This window comes from Canis aureus, chromosome 6 (assembly GCF_053574225.1).
Source record: "Canis aureus isolate CA01 chromosome 6, VMU_Caureus_v.1.0, whole genome shotgun sequence".
Taxonomy (NCBI): domain Eukaryota; kingdom Metazoa; phylum Chordata; class Mammalia; order Carnivora; family Canidae; genus Canis; species Canis aureus.
In genome coordinates this window covers 487,595-514,217 of record NC_135616.1, presented here as the reverse complement: position 1 = coordinate 514,217, position 26,623 = coordinate 487,595, and the positions used below count along the sequence as shown (strand labels likewise).

The 26,623-nt window shown below is 54.4% G+C and overlaps 1 protein-coding gene across 12 annotated transcripts in view; it reads left to right on the top strand.

The window, feature by feature from the left end:
* Positions 1 to 26,623, top strand: part of LOC144315368 (zinc finger and BTB domain-containing protein 7C) — a 337,017-nt gene that overhangs the window by 295,889 nt on the left and 14,505 nt on the right. The window lies entirely within an intron of this gene.

Sequence of the window (26,623 nt, the reverse complement as noted above, 5' to 3'; positions counted from 1 at the left end):
AGAGCCTAGGCCTGGAATTGGAAGGAACAGGATCCAAGGTGGTGCACATGCAGCTCAAAGCCCCGTTCCTGAGAATAGAAGCCCTCCAAAATGGCAGGGGGGGCCGTGGCTTCCTTGAGCCTCTCCACCACAAAGCACAGGTTTCTTCTGCGTGCACCGTGCATCCTCACAGCTGCCTGCCGCGTGCCGGCCCCGGGCAGACCCTGGGGGTAGCTCACCCCCTAACTGCCCCCAGACTGGAGATGACACAGAAGAGAGGCAGATGAGACGACCAGAGAGCTCTCGGGCCTGCCCCTAAGTCCAGTCAGAACCGATGGTGGGGAAGAGAAGAATCGGCAAAGATCTTCCAAGGGGAGGAGTGTAAGCGGGCCCCTGGAGAATGGCCAGCTGCTGAGATGACAAGGAAGGGAAGGGCCTCCTCACTGTAGCACAGGGGAGAGGTGTGCCACCCACAGAAACACCTGGACAGGGATGAGCCCTGTGGTGAGGAGACAATGTGTTCATTCAGTCGGCATTCAGCAGCAAAGACACAGGAGCGCCTCTGCGCCGTGTCCTGCACGGGGGCGGGGGGGGGGGTACAACAATGGGGGGCCGCTGTGTGTGCCCTCTACCGGGGTAGGCAACCCACCTGGCAGGTGCACGTGCCCTTGGTGGGGGCGGGAAGGATTCGGAACATGTTCCCCCTTCCAAATGACAGTGCCCTACTGGCTTCTCCCGTGCGACACCCTTGGCCTGCTCCTGTGAAGGTATCGTGTGTTCCAGCTCCAAAACTCGGACTGCAGGGTGGTAGATTGTCAAAGCAGAGAGGGACCTGAGAGGCAACCCATGCCCAGAGCTCTCAAACTTCAGAGGGCAGCCAACCCATATGCGCCTGAGATATTGTTCAATCTGAAGTTGCCAAGAACCCCCATCCCGCAGAGGTTCTGAATCATAGGGCCCCGGGTGAGCTCAGGCAATGTACATTTTTAATAAGTTCCAAAGTGACTCAACCATGGTTCTTAGCCCTGGTCGCCCATGAGGCCCTGGGGAGTTTAAAACTAATGCTCCAGCCTCATCCCTGGAGACTCTGATTCAACAGGTCTGGAGATGGGGTGTGGACACTGGTGGTTTTAACAGCTCCTACAGTGATTCTAATGTGGAACCAGGGTGAAAACCCACGGGACTCAAGTTTGAGGACTAACTCCTGCAGCTACCTTCAGTTACTCAGAGTCCTCCAGGGTGTGAGAGAGAAAGAGAGAGAGAGAGGGAGGGAGAGAGGGAGGGAGAGAGAGAGGGGAAGGGGAGAGGGAGAGGAGAGAGATTTATTTTAAGGAATTGGTTCATGGGACTTTGGGGGTCCAAAATCCACAGGGTGGGCTGGCAGGCTAGAGACCCAGGGGAGAGAGATGATTCTGCAGCTCGAGTCTGAAGGTGGTCTGGAGGCACAATGCTCTCCTCCCCTGGAGATCTCGGTCTTTTTTCTCTTAGGGACTCTGGCTGATTGGATGAGACTCACCTACATCATAGAGGGTGGTCGCCTTGACTCAAAGCCTAAGAATCTAAACACTAATCTTATCTAAAAAAATACCTTAAAAAATAAATAAATAAATAAATAAATAAATAAATAAATAAATAAATAAATAAAATAAAAAAGTACCTTCACAGCTACATCTAGGCTGATGTTTGACAGATATCTGGAAACTGTGGCCTAGACAAGTTGACAAATAAATTAACTATCATATGCCTCATTTTACAAGTAAGGGAACCAAGATCCAGGGAGGTAGAACAGCTCCTCCAGGGCTCCGTAGCTGGCTCTTCCATTGCTGTTTTACTTGCCAGAGACCCATAGGTGATAAGACCATGGGGAGACCTTACAGGCAGTCCCACCCCTTCACCTGCAGAGGGAAGCTGGGACTCCAGGAGGCCAAGTGCCTGTTCTAGGTTACCCATTTTGGCAGAGAGTAGAACTGAATCTTCTATGGAAGACTCCTAATGTCCAGTGACTGCTTCTTACTCTACTGCATATGCAGCCCGGTGAGGACTCAAAGAGGAGTGCCCCTGTGACCATGTAAACCAGCCCTTCCTCTCTGTCCAGCCCACAGACTCACTCTTCAAGACTTGGGAACAGGGCAGGGAAGGCTGTACCTTGACTGTCTTTCTATGTGGAGGGGAGAGCTGCTGGAGGGGCCCCGTGGTTGCCGACTCCCTGCATGTGTATCCAGGGCGTGCTGCTATCTGTAATTTCATGGCTGCTTGATTTATGCTTGAGCGTGCACACCTAATGCGGTCATCCACAGAGATGGTGTCCACATACCTGCCTCTTGTTCAACATTCTGTGTGGTATATGAAATCCAGTTTGCTTTAGGTAGAAGCTCAGTAATGATGGTTGATCTTATAAGTGGCATGTCACCCCATCCCTGCCCTCCAAGGACTTAGCAGCACCCATGTTGGTGGCGTGTACAGACCCTCTGAAATACACATGTGATGCTGGCCAGAGACTTTTTTTTTTAAGATTTTATTTATTTATTCATGAGACACAGAGAGAGGCAGAGACACAGGCAGAGGGAGAAGCAGGCTCCATACGGGGAGCCCGATGTGGGACTCGATCCCAGGACCCCAGGGTCATGCCCTGAGCTGAAGGCAGATGCTCAGCTTCTGAGCCACACAGGCATCCTGCTGCCAGAGATTGTGATTGAAACAGAGTCTGGATGAAGCAGGCTCTGGGCAGATGGAAAACTCCAGAGATGGGCTGGAAACCAGGGCTCATAGCACCATAGTGGGTACTGGGCCAGGCCCCAGCGATGCCCTGTAACAACTGCAGAGCCTCAGAAGGTGCATAGCATTGGAGCCGAAGGTTTGGCCAGCCAGGAGATAATTCCTGGCTGGCAGGTGAAGGACAGAGCAGACACAGCGTGCTGGGGCAGGAAGCCTCCAAAGGCAGGGCTGCCTCACACAGGAAGCTCCCATAAGCTGCCCACTCCGGCTGGGTCCAGGCACTGGTTGCAGAGGGAAGGAGGGAGCTGATGACAGGGCTGGCGAGTCCTGACCCTGAGCTAATGCAGGGGTGGAGGATGGATTGGAAGATGGGCTGCCTCACCCTGCCCTCATCTGATGACAGAAAACAGATGTCCTTGGGTAAGACTGCTCCAAGAGCTCTGGACAGGAAGCTGTGTGATGCACTGCAGGAGGCCCTGGGCAAGGCATCCAGAGACCCAGGCTGGGCCACAACCACCTATGTGACCTCAGGGAGGCTGACTGGAGCCAGAGCCAGGGCAGGAGGTCTGGGCTCCAGGCTCTCATCCTGGAGGGCTCTGCTGTCCATTCCAAGGCTTCTAAACCAGTAGTAGCTTTGTGTCCAAACACCCCCGCCGTCCTGTCAGCTGAGCTGGCCAGCAACCCCCTGAAAGCCCCCTGCTCCTGGGTGCCATGGAAACAGTACTCCTCTGCGGGTTCCATGACTGAAAACGTTTGGGAAGCACTGCTTCATACCAGAGTCCGTGCGGGGCCCTCATCCTATCAGTCCTGCAGGGTATGGAACGTGGCGTTGGGCAAAGCAGAAAGAGGAAACAAGTTTGGGAAATGCAGAGTTAAAGTTAAACAGGTTTTCTTTGTAACTATGGGCTTTCTCAGAGACATGTGTGTGCCTGTGTGCATGTGTGTGTGTGTGTGTGTGTGTGTGTGTGTGATATCCATTGTGAATCTCCAGTGCGGCTCTGGTATTCAGGTTTCCAACTATATTGGTGTCATTTAAAAAAAAAAAAGATTTTATTTTATTTATTTATTCATGAGAGACACACAGAGAGAAAGGCAGAGACACAGGCAAAGGGAGAAGCAGGCTCCATGCCGGGAGCCCAATGCAGGACTCGATGTGGGACTCGATCCCAGGACCAGGATCATGCCCTGAGCCAAAGGCAGAGCCACCCGAGCATCCCTATTTGTGTCATTCCAGTTCATAGTTGCAAATAAGAGACATAAAGCTATGCTGCCAGCTGTCTCTTGCTGAGGACTCAGAGTCCTGGCAGCCGTGCCCAATAGGCCAGTCGTGGGTTATGTGCTCACGAGCTCCCAGCCGGGAGGAGTGAGCCCCATCTCCCCCAGTGGGAGCTTTTACAATGGAGGCCTCTCCCAAACCAAAGAGACATGTCAGGTCTTGGCAGTTGGAATCTTTGACCATGGAGTCCTTCTCCTGGACTGGGGAGGGAGGTGACTCAATAACAGGCACCGGGAGCCGGTATTAGGAGAAGCCTACTGTGGGCTTTGCCCCTCGGGACTGGGCTGTCCCCTGCTGTTTCCATCTAGAACAGAACTGTTAGGTCCCACCTTAGAGTCCATCCTTCCCCCCTTTTATTCCCTCCTCCTGGAGAGGTGCCCTGACTTCAGCCTCCTTCCTCTCCCTGTTCCTGTCACCATTCTTCCCCCTCTCATACCTCCCACAGCTAGTGCCATGGACAGTAGGCCCCAGGCCCAACGGGGCAGGCTCCCTGGGTCTTCCAAAGAGACAAACTCTCGATCTGATGAGCACGCATCTACTACTCCTGGGCTAATCCAGAAATCCTCAAAAACTTGGGTGTTAAGCATAAAAATGGTTTTGGTGGTTCCCCTCACCCTTCCCCACCCCCTGCAATAGTGTTCCCTGGTGGGAATTCCCAGGAGTGGAAATGGCAAGCTGGGTGGCCTGTCAGGCTTCTAGAAGTCCATTGGGGTGGGTGCAGCTCAGGGAGGTGCCTCCAAGTTACCCCATCCAGCAGCCACCCACGTATGGGGCCAACCCTACTTACTTCCCTGTGGATTAGGGCCACCTTCCCATCCTTCACGGCCGTATTGCTCAAATTTCCAAGCTAATTATCCAGCCTTGTGTTGACATTGACTTAGAGAGACCTGCTTAAGAGGCCTGGGTTGCCAGAGATAAGGATCAGTATTGTCACCATCCTTAGTAATGAACGTTGAAGAACCTGCCTGCTGCACACACCCGATACCATGAAAGTTCTGGGTTGGATACAAAAAAAGAGTTTGGCGTGGCTTTTGCTACAGAGGCTCTTACCTTCCGGTCACAAGGCCTTAGCTTTCCCAAGACTTGTAAAGTGAAGACATCACATCAAACCAGGTGGTCCCCACAGCCCCGTGTAACTTAAATACATCCCTGCCCAGTGGGCATTTGTGGAAACCCGGACTGCAGCCGGCCCAGCCATCAATCTTCCCTTAATTATATGACCCATCCTGCCATCTGTCCTTTCTCTCCTCCCTCCCTGCCTCTCTTAGCCCTGCCTCCCTTTGCTCCCTGTCTCGATTTAATCACCTCCCTGTCCCTCCCTTCCTCCCACGCCCATCACCTCTGCCCTCCCTTCTGTCCCTCCCTGCCCTGTGTCTCCCTGGGAGCCCAAGGCAGGGGGCTGCCCCCTCACAGGTAAAGCAGGAAGGTGCCAGGGTTGAGCAACCCGCACTGACGGCTGGGATTCTGGCTCTGCCGTTGATGAGGGCTGGGCAGTGCCCCAAGGGTGAGGGCGGGGGCCACTGCCCCGCTGTCCTCTAGTGCCCAGGGGTTGGGCCACGTGACCGTCAAAGGCCGCAGAGGAGGGTGATGGATACAAGAAGGTGGTGGAGGCCTAGGGTGGCCAGCTGTCCCACCTTGCGGGGTGCAGGGTGCTGAGGGGACTCCCAGACTGTTTGAGTGAGGGCACCAGGGAAGTCCTGGGAAAACCAGCATGAGTTGGTCTCCCCTCTGGACTCTGGGCGGTGAGGAGGGAGGGGACCTCTGGGGTGAGAAGTGTGTGTTATCCTCTTTTCTGGAGTGCTGCCTGGCGCAGTCACAGACTTCGGCCTGCCCATCATCGCCTGGGCCTCCACCCCACAGGGAAGAGCTGAGCAGCGGGGAACGTAAAGGCAGGCACCCCCCGTGGCCACCGTGGTCCCGGTGCCACAGCGAGCTGCCCTCACTAGGGGGAAATGTGTCCCCCGCTCTGAGTCTCAGTGTCCTCCACTGGAGAAAGTCCTGTCCAGCCCCAACATCCTAGGAGCCTTCTTCAGAACTTCCATTCTACAATATTTTGGATGCTCTCAACTGGACCTTGTCGAATGGAAGTCCACTGCTGACTGGATGCCTGGGGCATGGGACCTCACCACCTCCAGCTCAGGCTCCTCGTAGGAACATGGGGGTCGAAACAACCAGCTCACAGGGTTGGTTATCGTAAGGATTTGATGAGGCAATTGCACATAAAGAGCCCACTCAATATCCGGCACATAGTAGGCGCTCAAGAAATGGTGCGTGAAATTAAAAATGCTCTGGATGTGTTGGCCCACTCAGGGTTCAGGGATTCCATAGGTTGATATGATACGATGTCCTGTGTGGTGTCCGCTGCCCGCTAACCTAGGTCCTTGTGGGAGAGGGTTAGAGGGAACTTCTGTCCTCCCCCAGGGGTCAGGCCCCTTGGGAGGCACCACCCAGATGCTCCCCTCACTCTCACACTGAGCACCTAAGAACAAAATGGGGGGTCTTGCAGCAGCTGTAGACTTTAAGGTTATAACACCCGAGAAGCAGTATTCCTTTTTAACCCTATCCGAAATGGTTTAATCAGGACAAATGAGATTTTCTCTTTTTTTTTTTCCTTGGGAGTTTTTTAGCTCATGTAGGTTTTCTGGTTTAGCAGTTTGCTCTCCTTGGCTACATAAAAGCGCAGGTGCGGCGTGTGGCCGGGCCCAGCCTTATGAGAAGGATGAAGCATACACAAGCATTTGTGCTCACTGACGGCTTTCCTATTCTTTACTATTTATGTTCCCCGCCATTTCCTCCCTAGAAAAGTCAAGGTCACGCTGACTACTTCAAGGTCACCAGGCCCACATGTGTGCAATGAGCCACTCAACAAACGTGTAGCTAACGCGTGCTGGTGCGAAGTTTTGTGCTCCAGCCGTGCAGGGTACAGAGGAGCAAACTTCATGGTTTGGCACTTGCAGTCTGGTCCTGGGCACCCCATCCTTTTAAAAATGAGAATCCCTTTTTGAAGCTCGAAACATTCCGTGGGCCTCCACCTGGCAGTACCTGTTCTTATTCGGTCATGTTTCTGTGTGCGGTTGTGTTGAATTCATTACAATCCCGCCTGCATGCATTTGAAAAGTAGCCACGCGTGTATGTGTATGAAATTATTCGCTCAGCATACTGATGGAGCCTGGGGTTCTTTTGGGTCTGAAGACCCCTCCACGCTTGTCTCCAGCAGCCTGAGGGGCTTACTGAGTCCTGGGGCCCAGGACTACTATGGGAGGGACACGGGGCTCAGGCTGGCGAGGGTGAGCGCATCCCTGACAAAGAAGGGAGCCAAGAGCTCCAGGGTGAAAGGGCACCAGTTGGTGCCGTAGACCGTGGTGTAGATGTGGCGAAGTTGGGCCAAAGGGGAAACAGAAAGAATGACCCGTTCATGGGGGAAGCTCTGAGAGTCCAACGTTTCCCTGGTCCTAGTGCTGTCTGTTTTAGACTGCCTCCTTCCCTGACCCTTCTCTCTGATGAGCTTTGCATCTGGGTGCACATTGTTCCTTTTACAATTTTAATAACCGAAGATTCACCCATAGCCACTTCCGAGATGCCCTCACTGTGTGGAAAGTTCCTTGGCCAGAGAAGGCTCGTGCATGTTCCTACCCCTACCTCTGTCCAGTCCCATCCCCACGCCGGCGCTCCATGGCTGCTTGGTCACCACCTTTAAAGCACCTGGGGTTGCACTGGAACACATTTCTGTCCCTCCTGGCGGCCCCTCTCACCCCATGCATTGTGGGGATCCCTGACACTCAGCACTCATCCTGCAGCACCCGCTGTGCTCTGGCTATCCCCTGTCCTGACCTGCCACCCCGAGCACCTCACATCCCAGGTCGACCACCATGACACCTGTTTTCCAGCTATATCTCCACGTGCGAAGGACTAGGGAGACAGGCAAGGAAGGGAACATGGAGGCCAGGCACCTAATCTAGGAAGGCTTCCTGGAGTAAGTGATGCCTGGGCAAAGTCTCAAAGGATGAGCAAGAATCAACTCAACAGTGGTGAAGGAGGGTAGGGAGGCCTAGAAGGCGATCCCACAGACAGGACCGCGTGAGCAGAGCTGAGGCGGTGGGAGTTGGGCATGCCGGTAATGCCTTCCGGTTGCTGGAGGCAGGTCACCTGCAGCACAGGGTAGACAGGGGCCACACGGTGGATCCAGTGGCTGCGGCAGGAATGGAGAGGAGAGCTCGGGTGAGAAAGATGGTGGTACTGGGATGGCTCACTGGTGTTGGGAGCAGGAGCGTGGAAGAGGGCGACCTGTGATCCCAGCCAAGGTTCAGGCCCCGGTGGCTCATGGGGAAGCAGAGACTTGGTGGAAGGAGGCGGAGGGTGACCTCCAGAGTCCCCGCTCAGTCTGCTCCCTCCTTTTCCTTTCTTCCAGGGAACCGTAGCTTATTTGTTTGCTCATCCCCTCCTCTGCTTCCCCCGCTGGCACTAACTCCCCAGAAAAGCTAAAAATTCATCTCATCTGACCCAAATCAGAGGGTGGATGAGCTGGGGCTTTATTACACACTGGTTAAAATGGGTCTCGTGGGAGAGGATGGGCTCCATTATAATTGTATCTTTGGTCACCTCCGCCCACCCAGCCAAAAAAAATGGGGGTTCTGCCTTTGTGTAGACACCATTTTACAAAAGGGCTCTCCTCCTCCCTTCAGCTTTTTTTGATTAGTCTTGGAAAATCAGCCTGCTGGCCTGGGAAAGAGATGGGCGGTGGGAGGGAGCTGGGGGGGGGGGGTCATGTCCTCCCACCGGCTGCGTTTGGGGAAAAGAGCCTGGGTGGTTTTGGAGCTGTGTCTCTGGGGACAGGGCGGGCAGCTCAGGCTCCACAAGGGCCTGGGGCGGGGGCTGCCTTAAAAGCAGCAGTTCCCTTTACAGTAATTTTCTTTATGATTCTTAAACTCCTAAACTTGTTCTTTGAGCTTAAGTGCACTGTCTACGTAGAACTAGGTGTCAGAAAGGCTGAAAGGAGGCTGTCACTCTGGCTTCGGAAGAAATATTTTTGGAAAGGGTGTGGAGCAAGCAATAAATCATGAGTAGCATTCGGGATATTAGGTAGGGGATGACAGCCCTTTCTAGGACTCCTCCTCCCACCCCCTGGCCCTCCGGGGGACCCCTAGAAGTAGGTTGCAAGTCTGACTCAGTGGGGAACACTTGGAGGGCTCCCCCGTGAGTGCTGTGGTTTGAGGGTGAGCTGTAGGGCTTAGGTGGCAGTTTTGCAGGTGTTCTGTGAGTCCTGTGCATCCGTAGGTGAGGACTGGGTGAGCAAGAAGCGTCCCACACCTGCACACTGTGACCTGTCACATACTAGTCTCCCCCTTCACAAACAGTAAGCCAGGAACATCACTGTGGCCCTCTCCGTCTGTCTCCAGCCCCCCAACTAGGCATGATGGGAGAACTAGGGGAATTACAACCCACACGTTTACTATTTTGTTGGGAAGCCAAGATCACACAAATGAAGAGCTAAGCAAGAGAGTAAATGGGTGAAGGCTGAGGGGTAAGGTCCCAACCCCCAAACAGTGGAAAGAAATGCGTACTTGTTAGTTGTTGCTGCATGACAAAAGCGCCCCAACACTTTAGCAGCTTAAAACGACAGCATTTATAGACTCCTGATTTTTATAGTCAGGAAATCAGGAGCTGGTTAGCTGGGAAGTTCTGGCCCAGGGTTTCCCGAGAGGTGGCAGGCCAGATGTTGACTGGTTGGCACTGCAGTCAACGTGGGGCTTGACTGGGATGGAAAGACCTGCTTTGGAGGTGGTTCTTTCATATAACTGGCCAGCTGGTGCTGGTTGCTGGTGGGACACCTCAGTTCCTCCCTATTTGGAGCTGTCCGTAGGCTGCTTAAGTATCTCCCAACGGGGCGGCTGGTCCCCCCCACCCCTCCAGCAAGAGTTCCAAGAAAAAACAAGGCAAACACGGCAATGTCTCTTATAACCTACTTTGGAAGTCACATGCCATCACCTCCTTGTGGTCTGTGGTCACACGGACCAACCTCGATACAATGTGAGAGGGAGTTCACAGAGATGTGAATACCAGGATGTAAGGGTGGGGGCCATCCTGGAGGCTGACTGACACCTTGGGGTAGACAGCGAGATGTGACATTCAAGCAGGGTCTTGAAAAGACCAGGATGACGGGAGAGGTGGGAATAGAGGTGTGAGCAGGCTACAGGGACAGGTGCAGAAGCTGGAATGAGCACGGTGTATTTGGAGGGCAATCCAAAGAGAGAGTCCAGGTTGGACAACTCTAAGGTCAAGACCAGACTCTGAAGTATCATGAGGGGCAGACTGGGATGGTGGGATCCCCTAACGGGAGCCATAGAAACTTCTATATAGAATAGGGACCAGGGGGGCTCAGACTCTTACTATCTGGGCACCTTGAGTTGGTCACTTCGACCCTGTAGATCTCAGTGGCCACATGTGTAAAATGGGTAGCATGAGTGAGTTAATATGTGAAGTAGGTGGTTGACTAGAAAGCAGTAGATTATGATTATTGTGAGGATCACCGTTTGCAGCCAGACCCTACCTTCCCAGCCACAGGACCGTCGCTATGTGGTGGGTATTGCTGGACAGAACCTGGGCCGCCCCTAATATCCTGCAGTCTACCCGACAAGACTTGATGGCAGCCAAAGCCTGTCCTCATCCAGTTCTCGTCTGATCTGCACAACCACCTCTGAGGCAGACAGCCCACTGTGATCAACTCCATTTTACAGACAGGAAAACTGAGGCCAAGTCGTTGAAAAGCCCTACAACAATGAATTGACAGTGATCAGACATTTCAAACACACACACACACACACACACACACACAGAAGATTTGGGAGTTTGTGAAAGAGAGGAGAGAATCCAAATCACTCAATATCTTTAATAGTAATGGCTTTAAAATTCAAATATCACCTGTATCCACAGTGGATATAGAAAAAAATACATCTACCTTTGACCCCTCACTGGCAGTTCTCCAACCCCGTCTTGGAAAACACCAGTTGCCAGTGTTTAGTGTGTCTTTCCAAAGGTAGCCCGTGCATCTGCAAACATGTGCATACAGTCGTCTTTTTCTTTCTTAACTTGGCAACAAACCATACGCTACACAACATGCTTTGCAGTTAAATCTGAGGGATAATTCTCTATACGGCCACGTCCAGGGCCACCTCCTTCTTTTTAAGGCCTACCTAGAACTCCACCATCTATCTAGCCAGCCCCCCACTGATGAACCTATTGTTTGCTTCTAGCCTTTGCTTCATAGAATCAGTGCCGCAGGGGTGTGATCTTTGTGCATAAGTTGAGCACGTGGGATAACAAGACTGTAAGATAAATATCAGGGAAATAATCTAGACTTGTCAGAATTTTTTTTTATTTTTGCCTGACAGATGAAACTTAAAATCCATGTACATTTGATCTTTCTGTATTTAATGCCAAAAGATATCAAGCATTTTTCACATGCTGTAGAGCTGCCTGTATTTCCTTTCCTGTGATCTTCCTGTCCGTGCTTTTCCTGATCTCCCTAGCACGCTGTGCATCTCTTCCTGATTTAAGGTAAGCTCTCTTTGTAAAGGAAATCAGCCCTTCGTCGTAGGTTTTGTGAATATTTTCCCGAGATCATTTGTGCTTTGATTTCGTTATGGAATTCTTGATGTGCACGAATTTTTAAGTCATCGTTTTAGTCAAATCGATCAATCTCTTATTGCTTCTAGATTTTTCTGTCCTCCTTAGAAAAGCAGTTCCCTTTGAGATCGTAAACCCATTCCCCAATATTTCCTTTTCATGACTTTCTTTAACTTTTAAATCTTTGCTGTACCTGTCACTTATTTTGGCACAAGGAGCGAGGAAGAGACCAAAGTTTTGTTTTGTTTTGCTTTGTTTCCTATATGATTTGGCCAGTTGTCCCAATCTCATTTATTGAAAAACTCATCATAAAATAGAAATCTAATTCACCCCTTTATTGTATGCTAAATGTATCCAGATATGAATTTATATGAGTCTATTTATGGACCGTCTGTGACTTTCTATTGATCTGTCTCACTGTTCAGGACCCAGTGCCAGATACTTTATGTCTATGGCTTTCTAATGTGATTTCCTATCTGGTAGGGCCAGTCTCCCTACTCCCGTTACTTATCTGTTTCAAGACTTCTCAGCCATTCTTAAATGCCTATTTTTTCTGCATGAACTTTGGGGTCTGCTTATCTGATTTCAATAGAAATTCTAGTTGATATTTTTATTGGGATCATACGGCAGTTATTGAACTAAAACTTAGGGGGCCTCAGCACGTTTCCGACACGACGGCTCCCTCCCCAATGACTCCCTCCCCGAGAGCAGAGTATCTCTCTACTTAAAGTAGTCCTAAAAAGTGCTTCAGTCACTTTTCTTTGTCCGGATCTTGCACATTTCACATGAGCTTATTTCTAGGTGTTACATCTACTTTTGTCGCCAAGTAAATGAGCTCCTCTAAAATATTTTTGAACTTGTCCATTGTTTATATAGGAAAGTATCCAATCATATCTTCTGCAAATAATGTTTTTTTGCCAACTCCCTTCTAAATTTTTCAACTTTATGATTCTTATTCAATATGTTTGATCTTGAAACTTCAAAGGGGGACCAGACTTCCTTAGGTGTGAGGAAATCACTGAGCCCATTCCAGCGCATCTTCGTCGTCAGTAGGTCAGCCAGGTTTCTTTGGGCTGGGGCGCTCCAGGGGGCGGGGTGAGGATTCTGGTGCCTTGGGAATCTTTTCAGTGGAGTGTGTGATAGTCTGGAGACCAAAACCCTCAATGCAGATGGAAGATGAGTGGGTAGGGCAGGGCAGGGTGAGGGGTGCAGGTAGGGTCGTTACTCGGGAAGGTGCTGGCAGGGGGAGGCGCGTCCCCGGGAGCCGTGAGAGTCTGGCCCTGGTGCTGGGCTCTTGCGGCTGAGCGCCGCCGTGGCACAGGGAAGAAAGGCCCCTGTTCTTGAGGTTTGCCCTGGGGAGACCAGAGTCCCGGGGCTGCACTCCCGAAGGGATGCCTGCCGCACACCGTGGTGTGGCCTGTCCATCGTAGCAGCCTGGAGCTGGGGTCCTGCCGTGTAGCCTGGACCCCCTCCTCTCACTTCGTGGCCTCACGTTCCTGATCATAGGACCCAGACCACCGTGGTTCCTATTTCCATCTGACATTCTGCTATGGCTTAGTCTCACCCACTCAGTAAGGCCAGAAGCCCCTGAAAAGCAGGTTTAGGGTCTTGTTTAAACCCCCACGTGGTGTGAAGCCCAGGCCAGGCACACAATGAGTAACTGATGACCTTTGTGAATTGACTGATATGTTCCACGAGGAAACCACTGGGGACAAGTGAGCTTCCACTCACATCCTCGTCCTTTCTTCAGGAGGGGCTCCTGGACCCCAACAGCCACCGGCCTGTGCGGCGGGCAAGGCAGACAGGACATTACAACAGAGGAGAGTCTGGGCTGGAGTATAAATAGGAAAAGGAAATGCTTGGACTTTCCCAATGCAATAAAGGTTCTATATAATAATATTATATGTAACTGCAATTATGCCTGAAAATTGCAAGCTTCCAGTAGGTTTTTTTCCAGCCGAACACCAGGCGGTTCTCGCGGTGGATGGCGTCTAGCTTAGAAAAAAGGAGAGAGCTCAGAGGCAAATCTGAGGTTTCACTTCCTTTGGAAAACACAGGCAGAGCTGGGATTCTTGAGGCCATCCAGCTGGGCCTGTCTGCAGATTGAAGCGGACAATGGCAGGGAGGCAGAGGTGTTTTCCAGGGCTGAGGCATCACTCGGACATCTCACACCTGGGCCGAGGCCTGGGCAGGCCCCCTGCCTCCCACAGACCCCGCCTCTGCCAGAGCCCCTCCCCACCCGATCCCGCCGAGGTCTGGCACACAGACGAGGCAGGGGTGTGGCTGTGAATTACAGGGAGCCACTTCCTGGGTCAGGATGCACAGTCTCCCTGCTGGTTTCCAGCTGCCCTCCCCTACCCACTCTGGGATAGCCTCTTGCTGACACGCACCTCAAATGCAGTGCCAGGCAGATTCCTGTCCTGTCCAGAACCTTCCCTGACTTCCTTCCCGTGGCCTCTTACACAGTCCAGATGTTTGTGAGGCCTCACCACCCTGCTTTTCCATCCTCCCAGAGCCTCCCAAGACTCCCCAGAGTGAGCAGCAGCCACGAAAACCAGTGCCCGCTCCTGGTAGCGTGTTAACGCTTATTTCCCCGTGTAACCTGGCCGCGCCCCGGGGGCATCCGGCAGGGGAGGGTGGGCAGAGCCAGGAAGTTCACAGGTGGGTGCCCACAGCGCCCCCCCCCCCCATAGCAGAGGGTGACCTTGGAATCCAAGGAGCAACCAAGGAGCGGAAGGGTTCAGTGGAGCAGTCGGAGGAGGCATGGAACAGCCCAGTCTGAGGGCAGCGGCCTCCTGGTCTTCGGCCCCGAGGAAGCTGAGCCGCTCAGAGAGGGAGGTTGGCAGTCGGGGCAGAGGCTGGTTGTGAACAGCAGGAGGCTGTAATTGCGTTTCCTCCCCCGAGGGGCTGGGCCCTCTCTGCACACCCCACCCCGGCCTTTCTCAGCCCCTTCTCCTGCTTTTAGAGCAGCGTGGCCTCGGCTCCCAGCTGCAGCCCTCTCATGCGCACCCGCTCTCCCTTCTCTACCACCGGGAGGTCCCGGGGGGCAGAGGCTCCTGGGTCAAGGCCGCGGGCAGGCGCTCACAGCCACCTCGGCACCTGCTGGAAGAGACACTCAAGTATCCCCGGGAAGAGGGGGCCCCGCTGCCACCTAACCCGAGTCCGCACGACCCCTTCATAACTGAGGAAATGGGAAGTGTCCCCACTGCCCCACAGGAGATGGTGTCTCTGGGCAGAAATGCTGAGAAGAGGGCTCCCAGTGGGTGGGCCTGCACCCCCCCCGCCCCCCAGGTGATCCCTCCCTGCACCCATGCAGCTGCCCCCCTGATGACCCCACCCTGCCCCCCCTTGCCCCCTCACTGCTCCCCCGGACCCCCGGGGCGACCCCTCCCTGTGCCTCCCCTGCCCGTGACCCCTCCCTGTGCCCCCCCGTGACCCCTCACTGCACCCCACTGCCCCCCAGGGGACCCATCCCTGTGCCTCCCCTGCCCCCTATGACCCCTCCCTGTGCACCCTCCCCTCCCCGTGACCCCTCCCTGTGCCCACACCACTGCCCCCTGCGGGGAGGTGGGGGGAGCATCCAGAACCCGAAGAGGCAGCCGGAGGCGGGCCTGAGACTCTGAAACCCCGTAACACGGGGCCTGGAGCTGTTTATGGGAGACGAGTGATTTATTTTATTATCTCAATTTTCAGTGGCTTAATAAGGTTTAATAAGCCTCCCAAGGAGTTCTGGGCTCGGGAAATCGCCTGTAATAAACGCAAGTAGTAAATCCTTTATTTTGAACATCAAGAGGTGTGCGATTTTTCTTAAAAGAAAACAAGTCTCCCCTGCCCCCCTTCACCTCATCCTCTAACAAATAGAGGACGAATAAATAATGAAAGAACCTCAGCCTGAAGGAGCACCACCTTTATTTGTCTGGCCCAGACTCCTGCAGGCCAAGCGGCCCAGACTCCTTGGCCAAGAGGCCAAGGGGACCCTCCTGCTGTCACCTATGCAGGCCCTCAGACCCTGCAGCTCATGGAGAGGGCCCTCGTTGTGTTCTGGAGGCCACACCACCCCTTGGAGAACCCACTCATTCTATCTTTTCCATAAGGTTATTGCACAGGCAGGAGAAAAGTCAATCAATCAATGGCCTCGGGGTGGGAAGGGGGGTTATGCAAGTCTTTTAACCACGTTGTTTTATGACCTTGACCTCACTTTACTTCTATTTTCCTTATCTGTAAAATGGGTACAATACCAAGGAGGTGAAAGTCATGGGCAAAGTAAACGGCTCCAAACCACCCCTTGGGCGAGGGGAGGGAGGCCATGGCCTCAACACACCCACTTTGGCTTCAACCAGGAGCTTGCAGGCAGCTGCAAAGAAGCAGAAGGGTTCCTCTAGGCAGTAACTGCACACAGCTCCATGCCCCTCCATCACCAACATGAGTACCCAGCCAGCCCTCCTTCTTCCTCACCCATCTCTCAGGCCAGCCTCCTGGGTACCCCCAAGTCTGGCCCTTAGAATATGTTTCACCCCTGTTGAGAATTTAAGAGGAAAGAAGCCCACCTGGCTTTCGCCACTGCTCCCACCCCCGTGGGTGGTTCTAGACCTCCTGCTCATCAACCCAAACCCATGCGGGGCAACGGGAGGCGGGGGGGGGAGATGGTGGTGGTGATGATGGGGAGGGTGGGCGTTGGTGGGTGTTGGCAAGGGCAACAGCGTGCTATGGTGGACAGAGTCTGTGGTATGGTGGGCTACGGGGCAGGGGGTCTGAGGGCTGTGTCACGTACCTACTTCTGGGCCCCTGGGCAGGTGTGTTTCCCAGCGTGAACTTGGGTTTCTCAGCAGCTAAGTGGGCCAGGCCGTTCCTTCTGTACCAGGGATCCTGGTAAAATGTATGGAGGAGGGCGGATGTGGACAAGCCGCTCTGACTAGAGCTGAAGGAGCATGAAGCAGCGTTGCCTCGGGGGCTTCAGCAGAGAGCAGTGAAGCAGGTACTCAGTGGCCGATCCCAGGGGAAAACACCTGGAGCCCCGACGCAGCAACAGAAAAACTCTGGCCGTGGCTGGGATGAGGACCCAAGAGTGCCTGTCAGGCCTGGCCTCTGGCCCAGCCCTCACATATCTTACCCTGGCACTGGGGGTGCTGAGAGGGACTGGAGGGAGAGCAGGGGAGACACGATGTGAGGCAGGGCAGGGGAGCTCAATTCCAGCTGTAAGGGAACCCCTGGCCTGCCCATCACCTTTGGCAGAGGAGGGAAGCTCAGAACTCATTTCATAGAAATCAGGCAGCTCCAAGCCCCAGGCCCGAGACGAGCTGGGGACTGTGGGCTCTGGGTGTGTCCTGGCAGGATGGCCGAGCAGGTGGGGCCGGCTTCTCCCAGCTGTGGGCGCCCCGCCTGAGCTGCTCCAGCGGGCAGGCTGGGAGCCCCAGTGGCCCTGCCCAGCCTCCAGCCCACATGTCTGGCCCGGGCTTCTGGGGCAGCCGAGGCCCCCGGGCATTCCGGGGCCAAGGGGTGTGGCCACCCTGCTTAGGGGAACTGCCAAGGGCGGGGTGAGGCACGCCCAGCAGAGGTCTGTGGGGCCAGCCAGCTGCTCGGGTCAGGCCTCTCTGCGCCTCCTTTGCTCCGGTCCCCCCCCCCTCGCGGGTTTCAGTGCCTACACAGACCACAGGGAGCAAGGACGTGCCCATAGGATGCAGGTGGCGGCAGCCCAGCCCCATTCCCAGGTTGGGAAGAGAAAACCACATCCCTTCTCTGCTCCTGCACGGGGCCCCCTCGCCCTCACCCCCTCACCGCAGCCACCAGTCCTGCCAGGTGGCTTCAAGGCTCCAGGCCCAGGCGGGAGGAGCTGGGCTGAGGACAGGGGGCCGCTCCCGGGCAGCAGCAGCAGGAGTCTGCGAGCTGAGGCCGGCCTGCCCTGGAGGTCTGCAGACAGAAGCATCATCCTGAGCCCCCAAGCTGCCGAACTGAGCAGGATTTGAAGAGGTGCTGGGCTTGTGCATCAAAGCAATAGAATTGTCCCCAAACCATAGCACCGGGGCAGCTGTGGAGGACAGGAAAGTGACGGGCCTGGGCAGGCTTCGAGTCCCACCCTGCTTGTTTTCTAGCTGTGTGACTTGGGGCAGGTCACTTAGCCTCGTTGGTCCCCATCAAGTGGGGATCATAATAAGGATGGAACGAATGAATACAAGTGCCTTGTGCATGACGGGGCTCTGTTCAAATAGTAGGGGTCCCCAAGGCACAGGGTTGAGGCCCCCACTTCCCTCTGTGACTTTAAGCTTTTTCCCCACTGTGTATTTGAACCAATGTCATTCATTTGGCATCTACTATGTTCCTGTTTGGTGGCATCTTGGAAATGGTACAGACATTGAAGAAGCAGACACAGCCCGGGAGCAAGTGAGATGTAGGCAGTCGCTTCCCTGTGCCCCACAGAAGCACACGGAGGGCAGCAGGAATATGTAATTTGCCCACCATGCATGTCGCATTCCCTCGTAAAACCAGTCTGAGAACATGGGCCCCTGGCTCGCAGGGCAACCCCGGCACCTTGCAAGGGGCACTGAAATCTGTCACAGGAGCAGAGACGGGGGTGTCGGGACGCCCTGGTGCGAGTTCTGTCTCTGGCACTAATTCACCGTGTGACCGTGTGACCTTGGGCACCAGCTCCCATCTGTGCCTCATTTTCTTCATCTGTAAAATGGGCACAGAGTTTATGCCAGCCTTGTGTAATCACTTCATGGGTTAGAAGGACATGAGCCAGGAGCCGTGGAAGGACCTGGGAAGATGATGACACCCTATGCATGCATGGGGTGGCCCTGGGAGCGTGTATGGGCTACTCTCGGGGTGTCTCTGGGAGAGGTGCTTCAATAGTATGGACTTGTAGAAAACCAGGAAAGGACAAGGTAGCTTCCTACGATCCTTCGGAGTTCCTACGATCCTCGGCCAAGACATCTGTGAGGGGTCCGTGTCCTACCTGGACTTCATAATTGTGGATGCTGGTTGAGCACTGACTGTACCAGGGGGCACACTGTGCCATAGGGCCTCACTGATGGCAGGATGGCTCTGTGCGGTACACACGACTGTCCTCCCCGCTGTGCAGATGAGGAAACTGAGCTCCAGGAGGGGAATGCTGAGTCCCAGAAGCCGTGGCCTGGGGGCCCAGATGTGGACCCAGGCCATCTGAGCCCAGGGCCTCTCCCTCCACCACTCCCAGGAGGGCCTCCTGATATCCCAGGGCCACCATCAGCCTCATGCATATGCTGGCTGGGACAGCTTCTTACATGATCCCACTGGGGATCCAGGCTGAACGTATTTTTGGAGGGGATTCTGCAAACCTAAAGCCTTCCTGATCTGAATGACAGGGGGCAGGTTCCTCCCACCCCTCTGCCCAGGGAGGTCCTGTCCATCCTGCAGAGCGTGGACAAGGCCCCTCCTCCTGAAGGCCCGACCTTGAGCCCCCAGGCCACGGGGCTCTGGGGTCTTTCTGTCCCCACGTCTCACCTGTCCTTGGTCCCTCCCTCCCGCCACCCCCCCCCCCCCCGCCCACATGCATGGGTCTCAGCCCGACGGGTACACAGCCCACAGCCCTGGCTCTGACACATCCCTAAAGTAAGAGACAACCTTTGAGGACAGGGGTTCGAATCCCAAGTTGGGCTTTGTAGGAGGCAAGCGGGCAAAGGAGAATGAATATGAGCCTTGGCACCAAATGCAGCTGCATTCAAATCCTGCTCAGATGCTTGCCGGCGGCGGCATCAGCAAGTCACTTACTCCCTCCATACCTGTCTCCTCACCTCTAAATTGGAGGTGAGGGTAAAAAATCTGTACCTTTCAGAACTGCATCAGCTGAGGAAGGATTTGAGGTGCGTGACCAACACCATGAGGGACGTGGTAGCTAGGATCGATCATTGCTGTAAATCTAGCTGGCTTGCTCCGCTGATCGGGTGCTGAAACAGGACATAAAATATGGGGCCCCTGGGTGGCTCCGTGGTGGAGCATCTGCCTTCAGCTCGGGGCGTGATCCTAGAGTCCTGGGATCGAGTCCCACATCGGGCTCCCTGTAGGGAGCCTGCTTCTCCCTCTGCCTGTGTCTCTGCCCCTCTTTGTGTGTCTCTCAAGAATAAATAAATAAAATCTTAAAAAAAAAAAAACAGGACACAAAATAATAAAAAATTCGAGTTACATTCAAGAAATTTGTAGTGGAGAGTTTCTAAAGCCAGGTTTCCCCTTCCCTTCCTCCCTCCCTCCTTCTCTCCCTCCTTCCCTCCCTCCTTCCTTCTTTCCTTTTTTCAGAGAGAGCTAGTATGAGCCTAGGCAGAGGGACAGGGGGAGAACCTTGAGCAGGCTCTGCCCTGAGCCTGGAGCTAGACGCAGAACTCAGTCCCAGGACCCTGAGAGCATGACCAGAGCCAAAATCAAGAGTCAGACACTTCACCCACTGAGCGCCCGGGTGCCCACAGAGCCAAGTTTCTATAAGGCATTCTTGTGGGTCGAAGGCCCTGGTGGCCCCTTCCAATCTCCCTGCCCCCCCCCACTTTTCTATGTCTCTTACAGGAGCACCTCCTCCCCCTCTCTAGCTGGTACACTGAGGGCGTCACCCCTCTCCTGGCTGGGGGGCGGGGAGACACAGGCCCGTCCCTGGGGCGAGTCGTGTTCTTATTCTGCAGTTGAATAAACAGAGGCCCAGAGATGAGAAGTGCAGCTTTGGTCAGACAGGGCTCCTCAGACATACCTAGGCTCTAGAACCTTCCCCGGAGGGCAGAGGCCCAGGCCAGGAGCACAGGGGAGAAGGTGTCACCCATCCTGCATTCTCCCTCTTTCCCCTCCTCCCCACGCTCCTCTCCCCCTCGCCCTTTCTCTCTCACTTCCCCCTTTATTTCTCAATCTATGTTCTTTTTTCTATCTCCCCCGCCCTAACCAGAGGTTTGTATTTTGTGTCATGCCTCTCCTGGCGGCTGAGGGTTTTGGTTTGGTTTCGTGTGTGTAATTCTCTTTCCTGAGCGTGTTGTTCTTGGAGACAGGGCTGCTGTGGCTTGGGCGACAGGAGGAAGGAGATGCAGGGCCTGGGCGGGAAGGTGGGGGCGTGGCGCGGCGTCCTCTTGGAGACGCTGCTCTCTGCAGGCCCTCCAGGGCATGGGAATCTTAGGGTCACCAGGGAAGCTCCCAGAGTGCACCAAGGGGGCACGGCTTCCCAAAGAGACAATGAAATGGTGAGCGGCAGCCCCACCTCCTGCCTGGAAAAACAGGCCCTGGCGACACCGTGACATCCGCTCCTCCAGGAGGGGACGAAAGCTCCAACCCAAGGCACAGAGAGAAGTCCTTGCTGGGCAGGCCGGCGGCCTTGGTGCACCCTGTCACCCAGGCCTGTTGCCTCCTCCTCATCTCCATTTTGCAGCTTCTCAAAGTCCTGACAGCAGCTATCAGGATTTCTGTGACTTTAAAGTGATAAGATGAAGAAACGGAAGCCCAGAGAGGCAGAGGGGCCTCCCGAAGTCACACAGCTGTGGGTTCCTGACTCCCAGTCCCAGCAGATGTGGCTCCGAGAGTGCAGGAGATGGGACATTCAGTGTAGGGACAGCCACCCCCCCCATTCCTCAGGGGGCTCCGATGAGACACCAAGCACCGACCCACAGGTCAACGGGTTGTGCCTCCCCTGTTTTAAAAGGTGGGAGGAAGCATAAAGAATTGTAAGAATCTTCTCAGGGAGAGACAACATTTTTTTCTTTAAAGGAGCAAGCCCTTAGCACGCAAGAAAACGTGGCTCTCCATAAAGAACTGATCTGGGGTTTTACTGATTTTGTCTTCATACGTAACAGTCACAGCTTCATTTACAAACCATCATCTGAGATGAGAAAGTGTCTCTGAGCGTGAGGACCCCACTGCCCATGTGCTAGCTTGGTGGAAATTTGGAGAAGGTGCCATTTGCTCAATACATCTACTTGTGTCTATCAAAACGGCCTCATACTACCCTGACTTTGTTAGACTGCAGCCTGTCACTGCCATCTGCTAAATCTGCTTATTATCCCTAATGTCTGTGGAGTCACTAGTGCCCTGTGCGAGTCACCTACGCCACGTAACAAAGTGCTCTAGAACTGAGAAACTTAACACGGGAGTGAATGTTTGCTGTCTCGCAGTTTCTGTGGGTCAGGAATTCAGGAGCAGCCCGGCCAGGTGGCTCCGGTGCAGCATCTTTTAGAGAGTTGCGTCCAGGACGTCAGTGGAGCCACTGTCATCTGAAGGCTTGACAGGGGCTGGAGGAGCCACTGACTTGGTGTCTCACTCACACGGCTGGTGAGCTGCTGCTGGCTGCTGGCGGGGAGCCCCGGTCCCTTGCCATGTGTGCCTCTCCATGGGGCTGCTTGAGTGTCCCCAACCCATGGCAGCTGGCTTTCCCCAGAACGTCTTTTATGATTTCCCTTCAGAAGTCACACACCCTCGTGTCCAGAAGTCCCATCGGATGACACAGGTCATCCCTATTCGTGAGGGAGGAGACCACATGAGAGCATGAGTCCTTGCCTCCGGGAGGCAAGAATGTCGGGGTGGTGGACATCCTTGAGTCCGTCTGCCCTTAGCGATAGTGCCCTTGCATAGTGCACAACCCACACAATGGTAAACGCAGGGCTGCTGGGCCCCTGCCGCACACCAGCCATGTGCGGGGACTGTGCTCAGCATCGTGATGACAGTCTGCCCTCCAGCAGCTCGCAGTCTGGCAGGAACACCAAGGCACGGGAAAGAAGTTACAGGCAGAGTGAGAGACATGGCAGGAGTCCTCAGGCATCCAGGATCTCTGAAGGCTGGAGAGGCCGGGCATGTGAATTGGGAGATGGAGAAGGGGCCATCTGAGTGGAGCCCTGGAGTGTGGGTGGGAGGAGGCCCCCCAGAAAAGGAGGACACAGGACATGCAGGGGGTGGGTTTGCTCCAGTCCCGAGCGCAGTGTGAGCAAAGGCACGGAGGCTGCTGAGCAGCAAGACTCGCATTGGGGGATGAGGGGCAGGGGATATGGGGCTGTGATGTGGGTGGGACACGTTTGAGGTCGGGGCTGTGAGCAGCCGCTCGGCAGGTTGGGGTGGGAAGCCTGCTGGAGTCGCAGCCCCACGGCCTCCTCTACCCTCCTCCCCGTCCCCTGGCAGAGCTTTGCCAGCACCACTGCCAAGGAGGCTGCTCCCACAGAGCGGTGGGGTGGGGGGAGGCCGCCTTGGGAGCAACCGGGGAGTTCCGGGGCCTCAGAGGAGCCACTCTGCCCACACCCAGAACAGCAGCAGTGCGGCTGTGCCTGGGGAGTCCTCCTGATGCTGCAGCTCCTGAGGCCGGCCTCGCTGTCATCCACCCGCCGTCCCACCTGCTTGGCTTTCCTGGGAAGGTCGGGCAACCCCCACGCTGCGGACCCCAATCCTTCCCACCCATCCTCCGCCACAGAGGCACCTCTGAGCATCTCTGAATACGCAGAGTCTGGGCCACTGAGGCGATAGCAGGATTGCTGGCCGTTCTTGGTGGCCTTGGAGAGGAGAGGTAGGGGGTAGAGGTTGTGGCTATGAGCTGCGCCTGCAGAGCCAGCCTTCACACTCGGATCTTAGGCCATCACTTAAGGTCTCTGTGAGTTGTCCCACGTGTCAGACAGGGACGGTTAGGATAAGAGGAGCCGAATCCCAGTTACTGTGAAGATGGGCAGGCCTGGGGGCACATGGTGGCCCCCATCCCTCCTTTGGGACCCTTATTGTCTGGGGTGGGCACTTGGCCAGCACAGAGAAGGCGCTGGCAGATATTGCCCGGCTCTATCCTGCCAGTGTGCCCCATGAGGCCTGAGTGTCTCAAGTGGGAAGCTGGGGGCCAAGGTGGTGGGGACCAGAGTCCTCAGGTCACCCTTACTCGCCACACAGAAGGTCATGGGATACCCCTCCTGGGACCTGGGACCTACAGCAGGCACTGCCACCCTGAATGAGCCCCCCAGCCTGGAGCCTCTCAGCTCACCAGGGATTCTCAAGCCCTCTGCTTTCCCTCTGGCCCCACCGTTACAGCAGGGAGGCCTGGGGTATCGGGGGACGAAGGAACCTCAGGGCTTTCTCTGCAGCACAGACTGTAGAGGCCTGTGGCCTGGAGATGCCCTCCCTGGTCATAGAGAAAGAGGGGAGACCACACAGGACCTCAGGGGGAGCCGAGCCCACCCGGAGAGATGTAGAGGTGGGATAGATTTTCAGTAGACAACAACCAAGTTAAACGGAGCCATTCAGAGCAGAACTTAGCTCCCCCCCAGACCTAAAGCACCCTGGCGAGACCACCCACTTTGCCCTTGCTGTTCCCACAACCTAGAACACTGTTCCCTATATCATCCCGTAACTGGCTCCTTCTCACCATCCAGGCAAAGGACACCTCCTCAAGGAGGCCTTCCCAGACCGCTCTGAGTAAAGTAGTCTCCCCACCACCTCACCCTCTACTATACATAGATAATAAATAAACACTGGGGTAGGAGGAGATTTATTTATCAGTTTAGGTTGTTTCCTACCTTTTGATTTTCTTTACTTAAACTTTTTATTTTTGACGTAATTTGTCAATTCACATGAGTTTTAAGAAATAATCCAGAGGGGCCCCTGGGTGGCTCAGTGGTTGAGTATCTGCCTTCAGCTCAGGGTGTGACCCCAGGGTCCTGGGATCGAGTCCCACATCGGGCTCCTTGCATGGAGCCTGATTCTCCCTCTGCCTGTGTCTCTGCCTCTCTCTGTGTCTCTCATGAATAAAAAAGAAAGAAGAGGAAGGAAGGAAGGAAGGAAGGAAGGAAGGAAGGAAGGAAGGAAGGAAGAAGAAAAGAAAAGAAAAGAAAAGAAAAGAAAAGAAAAGAAAAGAAAAGAAAAGAAAAAAAAGAAAATCCAGACATCCGTGTCCACTTTACGCAGACTTCTCCAATGATAACCTCTTTCAAGATCATAGGACATCAACTGTTATATTGACCCTGATGCAGTTAAGATACAGGACAGTCCCATGCTGGGAGGGTCTGTCACGCTGCCCCTGTGTGCCCACGCCCACCTGCCCCCGCCCCACCCCCTTAGCCACCAGCAACCCCTCCCATATTCCCCATTTTACAATTATGCCACCTCAAAGCTGTTATGGAAATAGAATCATGCAGTATGTAATCTACTGGTATTTGCTTTTTGCAGTCTGGCTCATCCAGACTTTGTTATGCATCCATAGCTCATTCCTGTTGACCGCTGACTAGTCCTCCCTGGAATGGACACGCTGCAGGTTGGTTAACCATCCGCCCACCGAAGGACGTCTGGGTTCTTGCTGGTTACTGACTGCTGTGCACCGAGCTGCGGGGAACGCCTGCATGCGGGTCTCTGTGTAGACCTAAGGGTTGATTTCTCTGGGGCAGATGCTCAAGAGTGCTTGCTGCTGGGTAGTGCAGTTGTTACCTATTTAGTTTTTCAGAAACGACCAGATTGTTTTCCTGAGGGGCTGTACCACTTTACATGCCCACCAGCAATGGCTGAGCGGTCGTTTCCCCATGTCCTCACCAGCATTTGGTATTCTCACTTTTCTCGTTTGAACCAGTCTGGTAGGTGTGTGGGGAGCTCTCTTTGGTGAATCTTGCTGTATGTTTATCACAGTTGTGTCTCTGTGAGCTCTGTTAGGGCCGGGGCCTTCTTGGTCTGCCCTCTGTGCATCCCCAGAGGTCAGGGCAGTGCCTGGCAAAGGGAGAAACCCAGTGACTATTTAAGGAATGAAGGCATGGCCTGTGGGGTCTCTGGCCCTTTGAAAGCTGAGAAGGTGGGAAGGCAGAAAGGCCTTCACTCCTGAGCACCTGCCCTGGTGGGATTGCTCAGGGAAGGTGAGGGCCCTCGGTGATGGAGGAGGATGGGAGGAGGGAAGGAGTACTTCCTGCCAGTGCCTGGTGCCTCCAGGCCCTGTTCAGGGCACATACTCTGTGCGGGGCACTTCTCACTCTCTCTTCCCACTGCATCTGCCTTCCCAGGGTAGAAACCTCCAGAAGATAAATGTGTGTGAATCCCCAAAGCTCTTCCCACCGGGGCTTGAGGCTTTCAGGTTTTGTTTTTCACTTTTATTTTCTCTCCACTGTAATTGCACCAGGGTAAGGGCCAGGCCTTTCCTAGGATTTATGCATGGGCCATAATCAAATTTTGCCCTAAGTTGGAGGGGCCTCCATGCCACGGCATACAAATGGAGCTTTTTATCCAGGTTGAAACGGCTGATTGGGCTGTGAGTCTTGCTCTCTGAAGGGAGGCGATCCTGTTTTCCGTCCTAGTGGCTAACACTGGCCACATATCATTATTAATACATCATCATGCTAAGGGGTCTCAGAAGAGGCTTCTCCCTGCAGGGGATGCATTTTCCTGAGGGTAATAAAACCTGGACGTGATGCATTAGCTAACAATGCAGCAGAAGGTAACACAGAATTTAAATGTCTATCTCTAGAGCTCACAGATCTACACAGAGGAGGTCAGTACATAAGAGAAAAAAAAAAAAGATCAAGATGTGCAAAAGAAAAAAAAACGTCATCAATTAACATGAAGCCAGAAGTAAGGTCAGAAGGCCAGACGTATGCACGAGGGCCCCCATTGCCACGCTGAGAACGGCCGCCAGATCGGTCTCAGGATTGCTAGCGCTGTGCATTTGCTTGGGCTGCCACAGCACAGCACCCTCGCCCGGGCGGCTCGAGCAACACAAACCGCTCTCCTCACAGTTCTGCAGGCTGAGTCTGAGGTCGCAGTGTCTGCGGGTTTGGATTCTCCTGAGGCCTCCCTCCTAGACTTGTCTTCCTGCTGGGTCTCCTCCGCGGGTGTCCGCGGCCCACTCCCTTCTTACAAGGATTCCAGTCATTCCGGACTAGGGCTCGCGCGTACGGCCTCGCTGTAACACTGATCACCCCCGAAAGGCCTCACCCCCAAACACAGACCCAATCCGAGACACTGAGGGTTCAGACTTCAGCACGTGAACGGCGGGAAGAAGGGGGGTGCGGCGGCTCGGCTCATATAGGGGCCGATGGGAAGAAAACGTCCGTCCATTACATGGGCCAGAGGCTTTGTGAAAAGAAAAACTCAGAG